Genomic DNA, 20,007 nt, shown 5'->3' on the forward strand with positions numbered 1-20,007 from the left:
CCCCCCCCGTCGCTCTCTCTCTTCCCCCCCCCAGTCGCTCTCTCTCTTCCCCCCCCCCCAGTCGCTCTCTCTCTTCCCCCCCCCCAGTCGCTCTCTCTCTTCCCCCCCCCAGTCGCTCTCTCTCTTCCCCCCCCCAGTCGCTCTCTCTCTTCCCCCCCCAGTCGCTCTCTCTCTTCCCCCCCCAGTCGCTCTCTCTCTTCCCCCCCCCAGTCGCTCTCTCTCTTCCCCCCCCAGTCGCTCTCTCTCTTCCCCCCCCCAGTCGCTCTCTCTCTTCCCCCCCCAGTCGCTCTCTCTCTTCCCCCCCCAGTCGCTCTCTCTCTTCCCCCCCCCCCCAGTCGCTCTCTCTCTCTTTTCCCCCCCCCCCCCCCCCCAAGTCGCTCGCTTGCTCTCTCTCTTCCAACAACAACATCCCCTCAAAAAAGCCTCAGCACCGCCGGGCACTCCAGCTAGTTTTATATAAACTACTGATCTCCTGTGCATTTTACTGATACAAGTTAAATTCATTTAAATTTAGTATTTCAGACAAACTAGCCATGATGATGATATATGAGATGGTCCAAAGTCAATGAGAAACTCCTTTTTAAAAAAAAAAAAAAAAAAAAAAAGTAAGTGCAACATTTAAAAATAGAAACACAGATTGGGAGTGGATTGGCTTATTAAATAAATTCTAGTGGAGCCATATATCAGTCATCTACATGCCACTTGTATAATTTAATCACTTGCATTAGCAGATGCACTATGTCACTACCATCTTTGCACCCTTGGGACTTGGGTTCAAATCCAATGCAGACAGGTGAAAATAAAATTCCATTCTGCAATGGTCTTGAGCACCATTGAATTTTGGCAAGCAAAATCCTCCGACCAACAGATGAGATTTAACTATCCAAGACTACTCTGAATGTATATGACTGCACTTCTGCAATACTGGAGATTGTCAATAATGTGGAAATTAGTGAAACAGAGAGCGGGAGGTGGATATTCACTGCTGCAGTTGGGAGTGCTCTTCCATATTTAGCGGTTCATGGTCAGTCCAAGTATCGGAATCCTTACATTTTGTTCCTATTTTAGATGCATTGCGGTGGTGCTATTGAGCCTAAGTAGAATGATTTGTTCTCCAATGTTTTTGTCATCTTGGCAAGCACTCTTTAAATATCGTACCTTGGTCAAATCATCTTGTTGTCCTCCAAGTGAGAATGGTGCTGCATGGGTAATTTATTTATGCAAATTTAAATTCAGATTATGTATTTAAACAAAAAACAATTTTAATCAAGTGGCTATTATTAGACTGTCAGTACAGGCAAGGAATACTGTAAAGTAGTGTGGGGTGGAATGCTGCCCAGGCACTACATGGATTTATTTTTAATAATTTTGGGGGCTATTTGCACAGATTTTAAGATGATAATGTAGATTTAGTTGGAGCACTGCATGGCAAAATTCTTTTTTTTTTTAAACTTTGGTTAGAAGGAAAAGCATTATTGGCAATGCTGGCTCCAATCTCTGAAGAATCTACCTGCAATCCAGCATCAGTTTGTATGTGAAACAGGTTTAAATTGGAGAGGGCCGTTGACTCTATAATGTGACCCAGAGCTACTGAGGCCAGTTCTCGGCAGCTCCCTAAACACAAATGGAAAAAGTGGCACATACAACATTTGCCAGTCTGATGTTTCTTTGGTAGTCAATGCAGGCATGTCACATTTGTGTCCCCATTTGTCAATCTGACTGCAAAATTGGACACACACACTACAACTCACTGCCTTTTTATGCGATCATTTAGCAATGTAGAGTGTAAGGGTTAGCCACTTAATTTTTCTGTTTCATCATGATTTTTTTTTTTTAATTCACCGGAGAGTAGAGCTAACATGATAAAAGATGGTGTTTGTTTTACAACTCTTGTATAACTATAATAATAACTCATACATGATCGAGACTTAATGTTGTGCCTCTGTTCACTGCACAAACTTGGAGGGAAAATTAGACGGCACTAAATTTCACTTCCCTCAAGTACGCAGCTTTCTGTCCCTCCAGGTTCCCTTCTCCATCGTCTTGTCATTTTTGTGCAAGGAATAGTAAGCCTGGGGGTGGACCCACATACTAGTCTGCCCTGACTAAGGATTGGGTTGCAAGAGGGTGTTAAAGCCCAATGCAGGTGCAACCGCATGTATTGTGTTTCTGCAGGGGAAATTAAAGTTTGTGCTGAGGGAATCAGAAGCTGGAACATACTCGGAACGTCATGTCAACTAATGATTATGTGATGCTCAGTAATAAACGTTTTGGCTGGTAATCTGTAAAGTACTGGAATTTAATTAAAGTGGAATCAATTTATGTGACTTTAGTTAAGATTTGACAAATAAAATTAATACACAGATTTCCAAATCATCCTTCTGCCAGATGGGTTATTGCACCTTTTTTAAAAGTAGAAGCCATGATTGAAAATATATTTTGATAATTGGGGGGAGAAATTTCATGTCATTTTTCCTCTGCCTCCATTTTGTGATTCCACCTGAACTGCACTCTTATCAGTTGAATAAGGTGTAACCATCACGGGGGCAATTTTACATCATTTCCAGAACTGAAACAATTGGGCCTGACTGGAGTCTGACCACTAATTCCACATTTGCTCAGAAAACCATTATAATTGTAAGTACTTTTTTAAATTCATTCTCGGGATGTACTTCGCTAGCAAGGCCAGCAATTATTGTCCATCCCTAGTTGTCAGGGCCATTAAGAGTCATATGTAGGTCAGACCGGGTAAGGACAGCAAGTTTTTTTTCCTTAAAGGAACCAATTGGATTTTTGCAACAATCCAGCAGCTCCATAGTCACTTTTACTGATGCCAGCTTTTTATTTCCAGATTTAAAAAAAAAGAATTCTCAAGCAGCCATGGTGGGATTTGAACTCGCATTCTCTGGATTGTTAGTCCAGTAACATAACCACTATGCTACCATTTGTTGGGATGTAAACAATTTTAACATTAACCACATCTAAGTTTTGGTCTCCTTACCTAAGAAAGGATATACTTGCCATAGAGGGAGTGCAGCGAAGGTTCAGTAGACTGATTCCTGGGATGGCAGGACTCTCGTATGAGGAGAGATTGGGTCGACTAGGCCTGTATTCACTAGAGTTTAGAAGAATGAGAGGGGATCTCATTGAAATATATAAAATTCTGACAGGGCTAGACAGACTGGATGCAGGGAGGATGTTTCCCCTGGCTGGGGGGGTCTAGAACAAGGGGTCATAGTCTCAGGATATGGGGTAGGACATTTAAGACTGAGATGAGGAGAAATTTCTTCACTCAGAGGGGGGTGAACCTGTGGAATCCTCTACCACAGAAGGCTGTGGAGGCCAAGTCACTGAATATATTTTAAGAAGGAGCTAGATAGATTTCTAGACACAAAAGGCATCAAGGGGTATGGGGAGAGAGCGGGAATATGGTATTGAGATAGAGGATCAGCCATGATCATATTGAATGGCAGAGCAGGCTCGAAGGGCCGAATGGCCTAATCCTGCTCCTATTTTTCTATTTTTTTTTCTAAGGCAACAACAAAAACAGCAATATCACCAAGAGGGACAGAGCACCCTCCTCCACAAAGCAAATGAATATCCTCTTTTGCCCATGCAGAAGTCAACCTGGTCCCAAATCTTCATTCTCTGCTTTACTATGAGTGCATTTGGCAATGAGAGTGAACATGCTGACCTCTCTAAATGATCTCATCCCAGGATCTATGTCTTAATTCTTTATTAAAGTGACTGCAATGTTCATGCGCTATCTGCACAATCACATTTAAATGCATCGAATATACAGCACAGAAACAGGCTATTTGGCTCAACTGGTGTATGTGTCGCTGTTTATACTCCACACAAGCTTCCTCCCAATCTAATTACATTTTCCCACCCTGCCCCTGCATCCCTCAATTCACTTCTCCCTCACGTAAACATTAAGCCTCTACTTAAATTTGTCAATGTTCTCTGCTTCAACCACTCCACGTGGCAGTGACTTCCACATCCTCACCACTTTCAGTGTAAAGAAATCATTTGCAAAGTGGGTCTGGAAACCAGAAGAACACTAAACAGCCATGTGTCTCTAAAACATTATACTGTAGGAGTGCTTGAACTCCTAACGAAAGTACTGAGACTGAAACTAGCAGTTAACCAAATATGGTTTAATGCACTAGTAAAAGTTACAAACAAAAACGCAGGAGAAACTCTATACAGGTCTGTACACCAATTGGTTCCACGAGGACTGAGGGGGAACGCCTCTCCCCTCTGACATCATGACATCACGTTTCCCGCCATTGGGAACGTCACGTGACCTGCGTGATGATGTCATCGTGCTGGATTGCCATTTTACCGAACCCGCGCTGTTTATACAGAGCAAACACTTAAAGGTAACAAGCCCCTGTTAAAGGCAATTATATACATTACTGCAAGAGTCTCTTGGTGGCTTTGCCACAATACTGTTTTAATCTAATAATGTAATTGGATCATAGATTCCATTCCCCCCATTATCCACATCTTCTGAAACTCTTGAGTAAAATTAATTTGCAATCTGCATGTGTGATTCATCTCATGAATATGATAAGTGGTCACACTAAGTTTTAGAATTTTAGCAAAGGTGGATGGTCGCAGTGCTGAGGTTGGAGGGGGGTGGGGGAATGGAAGTGATTGCTAACTCTCAAGTTAAGAAATATCAGTTAACATGAAAGGTGCACATTGTGTATCAGCCCCACCACTGTAAGATGGAAGCGGAGCTCCTACAGTTCTGTGCTTCCATTTCTGACAAGCTGCCCAAAGATAGGGTAAGTCTGGAGCAATACCCTTTGGCTAAATTCACCGACCCTCTACTCACAAATAATCCCTGTAAGTTCCACATTCTAACCACTCTCTGGGTAAAGAAGTTTCTCCCCAATTCCTAATTGTATTTATTAGTGACTAACTTATATTTATAACCCTTAGTTTTGGGCTCCCAACCCCTTCTCCCTAACCCCCCCACAAGTGGAAACATCTTCTCTATGTCTACCCTATCAAGCCCTTTCATAATTTTAAAGACCTCGATTAGGTCACCCCTCAAGCCTTCTCATTTCTAGAGAAAAGAGGCCTAGCAAGTTCAGTCTTTCTTGATAGTTATAACTATTTCCTGATACTGAAATAATAGTGTAAAAAATATCGCAATGATTTATTTTATCTGAGGGCACAAAGCATTCATTTTTTTGGAACCTTGTAACACAGAAAATATAAATTCACTCTTGCTGTATCAGTAAATCTCCCTTTATCCCCAGAACTTGATTTGTTTGAGACACACTGACCAGGTTCAAGACTCTTCCCATAGATTTGCCAACTCTGGAAAATTCTGAAATGTTTTTCAGGCTTATCCGTTAAGTCTTCAGATTCTACCAAATAAAGAGCTATTCTTTTGTGAAATGTGAGAATGTTGGGGGAAAAAACATCTCATTTAATCTTGTAACAGCACCTGATGAGAAATTTCCCTTGGAAGAAATCCCAATTGGCCTTGCAATGTATTTTTTTTAGGGATGATATAAATTCCACAAGATTGCACTGTACCAAAAGAAAGACACTGCTCTATGTATCAAAGCACACAGTGCTGGCTTTGTGTTCGCAGTGGTGTTTGTACTCCCACTAGCTACTTGTACTGTGGTGAAGTTAGAGAAGGTTGAAGATGCTTTCTAGATCCTGCCTGTCTCCATGATTGTCAACAAATTCTTTTCGCACCCGTTTTCTTTGTCAGTCTTCTCCCCTCACCTCAAGGCATTGACTCCTCGTTGGCATATGATTCCACAAGTTCCAGTTGCGCTCCTGCACCATGCTCAGAGGTCGTTATGCCATGTGACCCTTGACAATGAGCAGATTATTCGATGTTAGGGAGCATCAAAACAAGGTCCAATCCAGCAAGACTCCTGGATTTTCATGGAAAAAGAAATGGAATTATCGAATACCAAAACACCAGTAAGAATCCTAGAGTACCATCTAATAACAGAAGCTGATTTATTCATCACTATGAACCAAAGGCCCAAATTATAAAATGAATGGAATCATTGAACGTGATTCCAAAATGTTGATAAAAATCTTATAATGAAAATACAACGTCACTGAATGGGAGTCATTTTGTGAGTACGCACTAGACCTGTAGTTTTCCAATTATGTGTGGATTGGAGGAGGTGAGCAGGCTCTGGGCCAATGATCGGGTAGCAATCAGTGTGTGTGGATTGGAGGAGGTGTGCAGGCTCTGACCAATGGCAGGGTGGGATGCAGGATGTGTGGATTGGAGAAGGTGAGCAGGCTCTGGGCCAATGGCATCGTAGAAGTCAGTGTGTGTGGATTGGAGGAGATGAGTAGGCTCTGGGCCAATGGCAGGTTAGGAGTCATTATGTGTGGATTGGCGGAGGTGAGCAGGCTATGGACCAATGGCAAGGAAGGAATGTGTGTGAACATAACATAAGCAATAGGAGCAGGAGTAGGCCATTTGGCCCCCTCGAGCCTGCTCCACCATTCAGTATCATGGCTGACCTGATCTTAGCCTCACTTTCCTGCCAGCTGCCCATAACCCTTGACTCCCCAGTTTTTCAAAAATTTGTCTATCTCCACCTTGAATATATTCAATGACCCAGCCTCCACAGCTGTCTGGGGTAGAGAATTCCAAAGATTCACGACACTCTGAGAGAAGAAATTCCTCCTCATCTCTGTTTTAAATGGGCGACCCCTTATTCTGAATCTATTCCCCCTAGTTTTAGATTCCCCCACGAGGGAAAACATCCTCTCAGCATCTACCCTGTCAAGCCCCCTCAGAATCTTTTATGTTTCAATAAGATCACCTCTCATTTTCTAAACTCCAATGAGTATAGGCCCAACCTGCTCACCTTTCCCCATAAGACAACCACTTCAACTCAGGAATCAACCTCGTGAACCTTCTCTAAACTGCCTCCAATGCAAATATATCCCTCCTTAAATAAGGAAACTGTACGCATTACTCCAGTTGTAACAAGGCATCCCTACTTTTATACTCCATTCCCCTTGTAATAAGGGCCAACATTTCATTTGCCTTCCTAATTATTTGCTGTACCTGCATGCTAACTTTTTGTGTTTCATGTACAAGGACACCCTGATCCCTCTGTACCACAGCATTCTGTAGCCTCTCTCCATTTAAATAATATTTTGCTTTTATATTCTTCCTACCAAAGTGGATAACAACACATTTTCCCACATTTTACTCCATCTGCCAAATTTTTGCCCATTCACTTAACCTATCTATATCCCTTTGCAGACACTTTGGGCTGGATTTTACCTGCCGAGACAAGTTGGGGGCGGGACTATTGCCTTCCGAGTTCCTGTCCCGCCCCCAGCACAGACGCTATTTTCCCCTGATTGGCCTTGTTAAGCCCGCCCTGCGGGAAAACCAGTATCAGATGACATCAGTTGATGATGCTTCATCTGCCGGCTTTCTTAAAGTGACATGGACACTGATGCCCAGTTTGGGTTCTGCCAAGACCATTTGGTTCCTGACCTCATTACAGCCTTGGTCCAAACATGGACAAAGGAGCTAAATTCCAGAGGGGAGGTGAGAGTGACTGCCCTTTACATCAAGGCAGCATTTGATCGAGTGTGGCATCTGGGAGCCCTAGTAAAACTGAAGTCAATGGGAATCGGGGGGAAAATGCTCCACTGGCTGGAGTCATACCTAGCACAAAGGAAGATGCTTGTGGTGGTTGAAGGTCAATCATCGCAGCCCCAGGACATCGCTGCAGGAGTTCCTCAGGGCAGCGTCCTAGGCCCAACTATCTTCAGCTGCTTCATCAATGACCTTCCCTCCAACATAAAGTCAGAAATAGGGATGTTCGCTGATGACTGCCCAGTGTTCAGCGCCATTCACAACTCCTCAGATAATGAAGCAGTCCATGCCCACATGCAACAAGGCCTGGATGACGTTTAGGCTTGGGCTGATAAGTGGCAGGTAACATTCGTGCCACAGAAGTGCCAGGCAATGACCATCTCCAAAAAGCGAGAGTCTAAACACCTCCCCTTGACATTCAACAGCATTACCATCGTCAAATCCTCCACCATCAACATCCTGGGGGGTCGCCATTGACCAGAAACTTAACTGGACCAGCCATATAAATACTGTGGCAACAAGAGCAGGTCAGAGGCTGGGTATTCTGCGGCAAGTGTCTCACCTCCTGACTCCCCAAAGCCTTTCCACCATCTACAAGGCACAAGTAAGGAGTGTGATGGAATACTTGCCTGGATGAGTGCAGCTCCAACAACACTCAAGAAGCTCGAAACCATTCAGGACAAAGCAGCCCGCTTGATTGGCACCCCATTTACCACCTTAAACATTCACTCCTTCCACCAACGGTGTATCATGGCTGCAGTGTGTACTGTCATGAATCTTATCATTCATGAAGAAATGACTCATGAAATAACACTGGGCGGCCAGCTGGTGGCGCCGTCCAAGGAGAATAAATACTTGGGCGTGGGCCCAGCTTGCCCAGGACATTTTTCTAACCAGAAACTAGTGATGTAACTCGAATCTCATGGTTGTGAAACAGTTGATTAAAGCTTTGTTTTATACTCAACCAAGTGCTTAGTGAGTTTTCTTACATCAATTTAATCAACTGAATATCGGCTCCATGCTCTGAGTGATTTCGGGAACAGCCAGCTACGACTTCAACTGTAAAAGGAACGCCAACGTAGTAATCAATCCATCATGGACAAACTACTCCGATCCGCCCGTCTTGACCTGGACCCAAATTCACCTGCAACTGCTAAGGTATGGAAACACTGGTATCGTACCTTCAGCAACTTCCTCAGGGTGTGTGGTGAGAATGTTCCTGATAAATTAGAGATACTTGCCAATTATGTATCTCCTCATGTGTTTGACTATATCGAAGACTGTGTAGACTATGACTCCGCTATCCTAATATTACAGTGACTATATGTTAAGGCCCCAAATGAAATTTTTGCTCAGCATCTACTGGCCACAACTCGACAACAACCCAGGGAATCATTTGAAGAAATCCTTCAAAAGCTTCGCAGGCTCAGCAAGGATTGTAATCTTAAAGCTGTCACAGCTGAACAGTACCAGAAGAAGCTAATTCGTGATTCCTTTATTAATGGGATTACATCTCCTTTCATACGCCAGCGTCTGTTGGAGAATAAAACCCTCGAGTTACAGGCTGCCTATGACCAGGCATGTTCCCTGGACTTAGCAAAGAGGAATGCAGATACCTATCTTTTACCACATGCACGGGCTGCTGCTATCACTTTTAATGACTCCTTCGATTGGTCTCGGGCGGAAGCCCTCACTGATGATGACTCTAACCTAGCCGATGACAAACCTACCCTAGAAGCCTTCACTGATGACGACCCTGCCCTAGCGGCATCTTGGCAATCTGGAAGGAAGTATTTCTTCTGTGGAGGTGCATTCCATTATAGGAAATGTTGTCCTGCTCGTAATGCAACCTGCAATCATTGCAGCAAGAAAGGTCACTTTTCTAAGGTATGCCAGTCAAGAGCCTCTGTTAGTAAGAAAGGCCACTTTTCTAAGGTATACCAGTCAAGAGCTCCTGTTAGTTTTGCAGCTACTATCTATAAAACTGCTCCTCCCCCAAGAGCCACTACTAAGGTTACAGCTGTCAAGGGTAAAGCTACTCCTCCTCCCATCACAGCTGTTTTTCCCCAAAATCTGTCCCATGCAGCCATGAAGGTTTCGGTAAATGGACACATTTTGAGCCCACTAATCGACTCATGCAGCTCTGACAGCTTCATTAGTGAGTGGGCTGTCATTAAGTTAAAACTGCGTATTTACCCCTCGGACAGGGAAATTGCAATGGCTCTGACGACACTGACCACCAACTTTTCCGGCTTCTGTCTTGTTGACCTTATTCTCAATGGCTGCACTTATTTCTCCACCCGGCTCAGGGTGCTCAAAAACCTATGCAGTGATGTGCTCCTGGGACAGGATTTCCAGAAACAACACAAAAGACTCACTTTTGAGTTTGGAGGGTCAAAGCCGGAGCTTACTATTGCCAAAGTACCGTTTTGTGTGCTTTCGGCGGCTTCGCTCGATGAGCCCTCCTTGTTTGCTAATCTTTCCCCCCCGATGTAAGCCCATAGTCACTAAATCACGACGTTTCAGCCAAGATGATCGATCCTTTATCGAGGCAGAGATCTGTCGCCTTCAGCTGACGGTATAATTGAGCCATGTTCATCTCCCTGGCGGGCTCAAGTCGTCATTGTTAAAAACCCTCTGAACCAACACAAGAAACGTCTTTGCATTGATTACTCGCAAACTATTAACCAGTATACCAACCTGGATGCCTACCGACTACCACGCATCGATGACATGGTCAATAACCTTGCCAACTACAAGGTATTTTCAACTTTTGATTTAAAGAGCGCATACCATCAAGTACCGTTAAAGGACTCTGACAAAAAGTATACAGCCTTTGAGGCCAATGGTCGGCTTTACCAGTTTTGCTGCCTTCCATTTGGGGTCACCAATGAGGTGGCCATCTTTCAACGGGCAATGGATAGCCTAGTCAAACAAGAGAACTTAACAGACACTTTTCCATATCTAGATAATATCACCATTGCTGGTCATGACCAGAAGGAGCATGATGCCAACCTCCAGCAATTTTTTGACGTTCTCCGTCATCGCAACTTAACCTTAAATGAGTCCAAATTTGTGAAATCAGTACCATCAGTCAACGTCCTTGGCTACTGGGTGGGCAACGGTGTCATCAAACTGGATCCGGAGCGACTTTGTCCGCTTCAGGAGCTCCCTCCCCCTACGAATCTCGGCTCTCTTTGTTGGGCACTCGGCATGTTTGCCTATTATGCAAAGTGGATACCCCACTTCTCCGACAAGATCCAACCCCTGCTTCACGCAAAGTCATTTCCATTGGAGGCAACGGCTATTTCAGCTTTCGACCTCCTCAAGCGACAACTGGAAAAAGCCACGCTTCGTTCCATCAATGAAAATCTCCCTTTCGTGGTCGCGTGCGATGCATCGGAGGTGGCGATCTCTGCTACCTTGAATCAAGGTGGTCGACCCGTTGCATTCCTGTCCAGAACTTTGCAGGGTAGCGAGCTCCATTATCCTCCTGTCGAGAAGGAGGCTATGGCTATTATCAAAGCAGTGCGTAAATGGAGTCATTTTCTCGCTCGTCGCCATTTCACGCTTATAACCGATCAGCGCTCTGTGGCCTTTATGCTGGACAACCGGAAATGCACTAGGATCAAGAATAACAAAATACAACTCTGGAGGATGGAATTAACCACCTTTGGCCACACCATACATTATCGACCCGGCAAAGAGAATGTGGCCCCGGATACCCTCACGCGAGCATTCTGCTCTTCTATATCAACATCGACTTTTGCGGATTTTCATACTGACTTATGCCATCCTTGCGTTACCCGTATGTTGCACTTTGTGCGATCTAAAAATCTCCCATTTTCTACGGAAGATGTGAAAAGAACATGCTCCACCTGTAGAATTTGTGTGGAATTAAAACCGCAATTCTTCCGTCCATCGAATGGCTTGCTCATACACGCTATACAGCCTATGCAGCGACTCAGCATTGACTTTAAAGTGCCATTGCTTTCCTCAACGTGAAACACCTACTTACTTACTATGGTGGACGAGTATTCACGCTTTCCCTTTGCTTTCCCCTGTCCCAATATGCTTAAATCCACAGTGATCAAATGCCTCGATCAAGTCTTTTCCCTTTGCGGTACGGCCTATTTCATCCACTCTGATCGGGGTCCCTCCTTCATGTCAAGCGAACTCAAAAGTTATCTTTCCCAACGGGGAATCGCCACAAGTAAAACGACACTGTATCATCCCATCGGTAACGGACAGGTTGAGAGATACAACGCTATCATTTGGAACGCTGTTCGTCTTGCACTGAGGTCACGTAACCTACCAGACCAGCAGTGGGAAACTGTGCTCCCTGACCTGTTGCATTCCATCAGGTCTCTTCTTTCTACGTCCACCAATGTCACTCCTCACGAGCGATTCTTTAGGTTCCAGCATCGCTCCACTCATGGGACGTCTCTACCGTCATGGTTGGCAGCTCCCGGCCCCGTGCTGCTCTGAAGATTCGTCCGATCTTCCAAAAATGATCCCCTCATCGACGAGGTGGACCTACCAGACGTTAATCCCACATACGTTCACGTGCGGTACCCTAATGGCCGGGAGTCCACCGTTTCACTCCGAGATCCAGCTCCCTGTCCAACTGGTCCCACGGACCCAACTGATAGAGGGACCCATAGTAATGATGCCGACACTCTGCACTCCTTGGAGGATGACGCCCTACCTGGGACATCAAGGGATCTGCCGGCTACTCCACCGGATCAACTCGGGGAGCCGAGTGCTCCCCACAGGATGGCCACCCGAAGCCAGGACGCTGGTCAATCCCCGGCTACCAAACAAGATGAAGCCAGCACTGCGCCTGTGGGGACCTGCACCCGGAGTCACGATCTCCCCAGTTTCCCTCAGGTCGATCAAGGCGACACGGTCCCAGTTGATCTACCTGTACGGACCAAGCAACCCAGGGACCAAGACATGGTCCGAGGAGATGTGCCTTCCAGTCACAAACAAAGATCTAAAAGACTGCGGCTATTCGTGGCCCGTCTAATCCGCTAGAAGGAAGTCGTCAGACTTCCAAATTTTTCAGGCGGGAAGAATGTCATGAATCTTATCATTCATGAAGAAATGACTCATGAAATAACACTGGGCGGCCAGCTGGTGGCGCTGTCCAAGGAGTATAAATACTCGGGCGTGGGCCCAGCTTGCCCAGGACGTTTTTCTAACCAGGAACTAGTGATGTAACTAGAATCTCATGGTTGTGAAACAGTTGATTAAAGTTTTGTTTTATACTCAATCAAGTGCTTAGTGAGTTTTCTTACGTCATGTACTATCTACAAGGTGCACTGCAGCAACTCGCCAAGGTTTCTTTGGCAGCACCTCCCAAACCCGCGACCTCTTCCACCTAGAAGGACAAGGGCAGCTGGTGCATCGGAACACCACCACCTCCAAGTTCCCCTCCAAGTCACATACCATCCTGACTTAGAAGTATATCACCGATCCTTCATTGTCGCTGGGTCAAAATCCTGAAACTCCCTCCCTAACAGCACTGTGGGAGTACCTTCACCACATGGACTGCAGCGGTTCAAGAAGGTGGCTCACCACCACCTTCTCAAGGGCAATTAGGGATCGGCAATAAATACTGGCCTTGCCAGTGAAGCCCACATCCCATAAACAAATAAAAAAAAATGAACCTTTCATTTTTGACAGATGATCTGTCAGTGTTTGACAGCATTGAGGTGCTGACAAACACTGACAATCACTGTACAAAGGTGCACCCAGACTCTCCAATTACTCTCTCCTTAGGATAAAACAGATGGCAGCTTTATGTGAGGGTACAGAAGCGATCTGTCACTTCTCCCAATGTGCTGAGGTCACACAAACACTTCAAAGCTTGTCATCTACAGAAAAATCTAAACACATCAAAAATGACTTTCCCAACATTTCCTTACCTCTGATACTCACCAGTGTCCCATTGCATCCTACACACCACTTCTGCAGCTGTCATCTATGCACAAACATAACAAAATACCCACAGCACGCCTCACGTACCCTGGCAGGGTTCCCCGACATCGGGAAGCCCATGGCAGTAGTCTCAAAATAGGAAAAAGCCCCTTAACTGCCTGTTAACTACCTATTAACAGGCAGTTAAGTGGCTATAATCCTCTTCCCGCCGCTAGGAGTCGGGTCCCTGCACAAATCGGTTACCCGACTCCCTGGAAGATTGGTTGGAGGTGGGTTGGGAGCAGGCTCGGGACCCGCTCCCATTTTTTTGGATTTTCCCGGCAGTCCCACCTCCAAACCCGCCTCCTCAGGGCTGATAAAATCCAGTCCTTTGTGTCCTCCACACAACTTGCTTTCTCACCTATCTTTGTGTCATCAACAAATTTGGCAACAGTACACTCGGTCCCTTCATCCAAGTCATTAATATAGATTGTAAATAATTCGGGCCCCAGCACTGATCCCTGTGGCACCCCACTAGCTAGTCTGCCAACCTGAAAATTACCCATTTATCCCGACTCTCTGTTTTCTGTTAGTTAGCCAATCCTCTATCCATGCTAATATATTACCCCCAACACTGTGAGCTCTTATCTTGTGCAGTAACCTTTTATGTGGCACCTTATCGAATGCCTTCTGGAAATCCAAATACACTACATCTACTGGTTCCCCTTTATCCACCCTACTCATTACATCCTCAAAGAACTCTAGTAAATTTGTCAAACATGATTTCCCTTTCATAAAACCATGTTGACTCTGCTTGAATGTATTATGATTTTCTAAATGTCCTGCTACAACTTCCTTAATAATAGACTCTAGCATTTTCCCAATGACAGATGTTAGGCTAACTGGCCTATAGTTTCCTGTAATACAGAGAAATGATATTGGGTCAAAAGATCTGGATAATGAAACAGTTTGGGTGGAGGTAAGGAATAATAAGGGGAAAAAAACACTAGTGGGCGTAGTCTATAGGCCTCCGAACAGTGGCAACTCTGTTGGACGGAGTATCAATCAGGAAATAGTTGAGGCTTGTAATAAGGGGACATCTATAATTATGGGGGATTTTAACTATCATATTAATTGGACAAATCAAATTGGGCAGGGTTGCCTTGAGTATGAGTTCATTAAGTGTATTAGGGATGGGTTTCTTGAGCAGTATGTAACTGAACCGACCAGGGGGCAAGCAACCTTAGATCTGGTCCTGTGTAACGAGACGGGATTAATTAAAAATGTCCTAGTAAAGGATCCCCTTGGAATGAGTGACTATAACATGGTTGAATTCCATATTCAATTAGAGGGTGAGAAGGTTGGATCTCAAACAAGCATGCTAAGCTTGAATAAAGGGGACTATGAAGGTATGAGAGCGGAATTGAGTAGAGTGAATTGGGAAAATAGATTAAAGGGTAAGACGATACATGATCAGTGGTGTACATTTAAGGAGTTATTTTACAACTTCCAAAAAATATATATTCCACTGAGAAGAAAAGGGTGTAAAAGAAAAGACAGCCATCTGTGGCTAAGTAAAGAAATTAAGGATAGTATTCGACTAAAAACAAGGGCATATAAGGTAGCCAAATCTAGTGGGAGGATAGAGGATTGGGAAAACTTTAAAAGACAGCAAAAAATAACAAAAAGACTGATTAAGAAAGGGAAGATAGATTATGAAAGTAAATTAGCAAAAAATATAAAAACAGATAGTAAGAGTTTTTATAGTTATATAAAAAGAAAAAGGGTGGCTAAAGTAAATGTTGGTCCCTTAGAGGATGAGACCGGGAAATTAATCCATCAGGGAAGACCAGGTACAGAAGGTCACGGAAGGAGCCCCGAGGAGGGGCGGTTGGTGAGAAGGTCACGGAAGGAGCCCCGGGAGGGGCGGCTGGTGAGCAGGCCCGGGCGTTGGGCTGAAGATTGTCGGACAGGAGGAATGGTGGAAATGGAATGGCGGCGCGCACAGACGCAGCGGCTTTGCTTCTCCCAGGACGGTGCTATTTACGTTTAATGTTAATGTTATTTGTACTGGACTCATGGGAGCTTGCAAGATCACATTTCGTTGTTCATGTACTTGTGCATTGTACAATGACAATAAAGTTGAATTATTATTATTATTATTATTAACACTGAATGAATATTTTACATCAGTCTTTACAGTAGAGGACACTAAGAATATCCCAACACTGGACAAACAGGGGGCTAAAGGGGGGGAGGAGCTAAACACGATCAAAATCACTAAGGAAGTGGTACTCGGTAAAATAATGGGACTCAAGGCGGATAAATCACCTGGACCTGATGGCTTACATCCTAGGGGCTTGAGGGAAGTGGCGGTAGGGATTGTGGATGCATTGGTAATAATTTTCCAAACCTCCCTGGACTCGGCAAAGGTCCCGGCAGACTGGAAAACTGCAAATGTAACACCCTTATTTAAAAAGGGCAGTAGACAGAAGGCTGGAAACTATAGACCGGTTAGCCTAACATCTGTGGTAGGTAAAATTTTGGAGTCCATTATTAAGGAGACAGTAACAGGACATTTGGATAATCATAATTTAATAGGACAAAGTCAGCATGGTTTTATGAAGGGGAAGTCATGTTTGACAAATTTGCTGGAGTTCTTTGAGGAAGTAACGTATAGGGTGGATAAAGGGGAACCAGTGGACGTAGTGTATTTAGACTTCCAAAAGGCATTTGACAAGGTGCCACACAAAAGATTATTGCTTAAGATAAAAAATCACGGGATTGGGGGTAATATTCTGGCATGGTTAGAGGATTGGCTATCTAAAAGAAGGCAGGGAGTTGGGATAAATGGTTCATTCTCAGACTGGCAATCAGTAACTAGTGGTGTTCCGCAGGGGTCAGTGCTGGGTCCCCAACTCTTTACAACCTATATTAACGATTTGGAGGAGGGGACCGAGTGTAACATATCAAAGTTTGCAGATGATACTAAGATGGGAGGGAAAGTAGTGAGTGAGGAGGACATAAAAAACCTGCAAGTGGACATAGACAGGCTAAGTAAGTGGGCAGAGATTTGGCAGATGGAATACAATACTGGAAAGTGTGAGGTTATGCACTTTGGCAGGAAAAATCATAGAGCAAGTTATTATCTTAATGGCAAGAAACTGGAAAGTACTGAAGTACAAAGGGATCTGGAGGTCCTGGTGCACGAAACTCAAAAGGTTAGTATGCAGGTGCAGCAAGTGATTAAGAAGGCCAATGGAATGTTGGCTTTCATTGCTAGGGGGATAGAATATAAAAATAGGGAGGTATTGCTTCAGTTGTACAAGGTATTGGTGAGACCGCACCTGGAATACTGCGTACAGTTTTGGTGTCCATACTTAAGAAAGGACATACTTGCTCTCGAGTCAGTACAAAGAAGGTTCACTCGGTTAATCCCGGGGATGAGGGGATGGACATATGAGGAGAGGTTGAGTAGATTGGGATTCTACTCATTGGAGTTCAGAAGAATGAGAGGCGATCTTATTGAAACATATAAGATTGTGAAGGGGTTGGATCGGGTGGAAGCGGGGAAGATGTTCCTGATGATGGGTGAAACTAGAACTAGGGGGCATAGTCTTAGAATAAGGGGCTGCTCTTTCAAAACTGAGATGAGGAGGAACTACTTCACTCAGAGGGTGGTAGGTCCATGGAATATGCTGCCCCAAAAAGCTGTAGAAGCTACATCATTACATAAATTTAAAACAGAAATAGACAGTTTCCTAGAAGTAAAGGGAATTAAAGGTTACGGGGAGCGGGCAGGAATTTGGACATGAGTCTAGGTTCGGATCGGTCATGGCCCTGTGGGTAGCGGAGTGGGCCCAGGGGCCGTGTAGCCTGATCCTGCTCCTATTTCGTGTGTCTAATTCTGTTAGATTCAGGAGATGGTTCTGTGATAGTGGATTGGCGGTTAGGATCAGATCAGCCATGATCTTATTGAATGGCGGAGCAGGCTCGAGGGGCCGATTGGCCTACTCCTGCTCCTATTTCTTATGTTCTTATGTTCTTATGTTCCTGCTTTCTGTCTCCCTCCTTTCTTGAATAGGGGAGTTACGTTTGCAGTTTTCCAATCCGCTGGGACCTTTCCAGAATCTAGGGAATTTTGGAAGATTACAACCAATGCATCTACTATCTCTGCAGCCACTTCTTTAAAGACCCTAGGATGCAGGCCATCAGGTCCAGGGAACTTGTCAGCCTTTAGTCCCATTAGTTTGCCAAGTACTTTTTCTCTAGTGATAGTGATTGTTTTATGTTCCTCCCTCTCCTTTGCCCCTTGATTATGTACTATTATTGGGATGCTTTTAGTTTCTTCTACCGTGAAGGCATACAAAATATTTAGAAAACATAGAAACATAGAAGATAGGAGCAGGAGTAGGCCATTCGGCCCTTCGAGCCTGCTCCGTCATTCAATGAGATCATGGCTGATCATCCAAATTCAGTACCCTGTCCCTGCCTTCTCCCCATATCCCTTGATCCCTTTAGCCTTAAGAAATATATCCAACTCTTTCTTGAATATATTTAATGAACTGGCCTCCACCGCCCTCTGTGGCAGAGAATTCCACAGGTTCACCACTCTCTGGGTGAAGAAATTCCTCCTCATTTCAGTCCTAAATGGCTTACCCCTTATCCTTAGACTATGACCTCTGGTTCTGGACTCCCCAGCCATCAGAAACATCCTTCCTGCATCTAGTCTGTCCAGGCCTGACAGAATTTTATAGGTTTCGATGAGATCCCCTCTCAATCTTCTAAACTCCAGTGAGTATAAGCCCAATCGACACAATCTCCCCTCATACATCATTCCTGCCATCCCAGGTATCAGCTTGGTGAATCTTCGCTGCACTCCTTCCATGGCAAGAACATCCTTCCTCAGGTAAGGCGACCAAAACTGCACATAATACTCAAGGTGCGGTCTCACCAAGGCCCTGTACAACTGTAGCAAGACATCCTTGTTCCTGTACTCGAACCCTCTTGCTACGAAGGCCAACATACCAAAGTCCCTCTGCCATTTCCGTTTCCCATTATTAATTCCCCAGTCTCATCCTCTAAGGGGCCAACGTTTACTTCAGCTACTCTCTTCCTTTTTATATACCTGTAGAAGCTCTTACTGTCTTTTTTTATATTTCTTGCTAGTTACTCTCATAATCTATCTTCTCCCTCTATTTTTTTTAGTCATCTTTTGCTGGTTTCTAAATATTTCCCAATCCTCTGGCCTACCACTAATCTTCGCAGCATTGTATGCCTTTTCTTTCAATTTGACACCATCCTTAACTTCTTAGTTAGCCACAGATGGTTCATCCTTCTTGTAGAGTCTTTCCTTCTCACTGTTAATTGGAGGATGTGAGCAGGCTGTGGTCCAATGGCAGGGTAGGAGTCAGTGAGTGTGGATTGGAGGAGGTGAGCAGACTAGACTCTCTCTCTCTTCCCTCTCTTTCTCGCTCTCTCTTTTTTCCCTCTCTTCCCTCTCTCTCTTCCCCTCTCTCTCTCACTTCCCTTTCTCTTTCACCCCACTCTCTATCTCTCTTTTCTCTCTCTCTCTCTCACTTCCATCTCTCTCAGTCTTCCCTCTCTCTCACTTCATCTCTCACTCTTCCCTCTCTCTCTTTCTCTCTCCATCTCTCTCTCCCCCCTCGCTCTCCCTCTCTCTCATTCTCTCTCTCCCCCTCTCTCCCTCTCCCTCTCTCCCTCTCTCTCTCCCCTCTCTCTCACCCACTCTCTCTCCCTCTCTCTCTCTCCCTCTCTCTCTCTCTTTCTCTCCCTCTCTCCCTCTCTCGCTCTCCCTCTTGTGCTCCCTCTCTCTCCTCTCTTTCTCCCTCCCTCTCTCTCCCTCTCTCCCTCTTTCTCTCCTCCTCTCTCTCTTATGTTAACAAGAGATGCGTTGTGTAGTCCACAAATCACTTTATTAATGTGCAGCTTATAGTTTTCTATTAATGGTGTAAAATCGATGTTAATGCTGCCAGGCTTTGTGTGGCTTGTATAAAATATTTGCCACGACCGTGGTGCTCCCCATGAGTTTTAGAAACTGCTTTTGAGTAGAATGTTAATGCCAAGCCGGGATTGCCGCATTGGACACTTGCACGGGAGAGTTTGTCAACTCTTTGGTCTCGAAGTTAATCCTGCCCCAAACTTGCTGAGTCGTGCAGCAAAGTCCCCTGGAGCTGCCAGCAAGTTCTATCGGCTTCATATCTGAAGTGCTCCCTCCATAAAACAGACTGGCAAATGTTTGTGTTTGTAACATTGATGTTGAGATTTTGAGGGTTTTGAGGTCTGATGGTCTCGGGTAGAAAATCAAGAGAAGCTCTTCATTTTGGGTGTGGGTCTTTCTGACATCTTGTGCTGGGTTTGTTACTTGAATTTGAGTTTCTGTGCTCATTTTGGGATATAATTTCCAGCAGAGAGTCTCTACCTTCGGACCTTGTGGCAAACAG

This window comes from Somniosus microcephalus, chromosome 16 (genome assembly GCF_052327205.1).
Source record: "Somniosus microcephalus isolate GS21.2 chromosome 16, FLI_Smic_1.0, whole genome shotgun sequence".
NCBI lineage: Eukaryota > Metazoa > Chordata > Chondrichthyes > Squaliformes > Somniosidae > Somniosus > Somniosus microcephalus.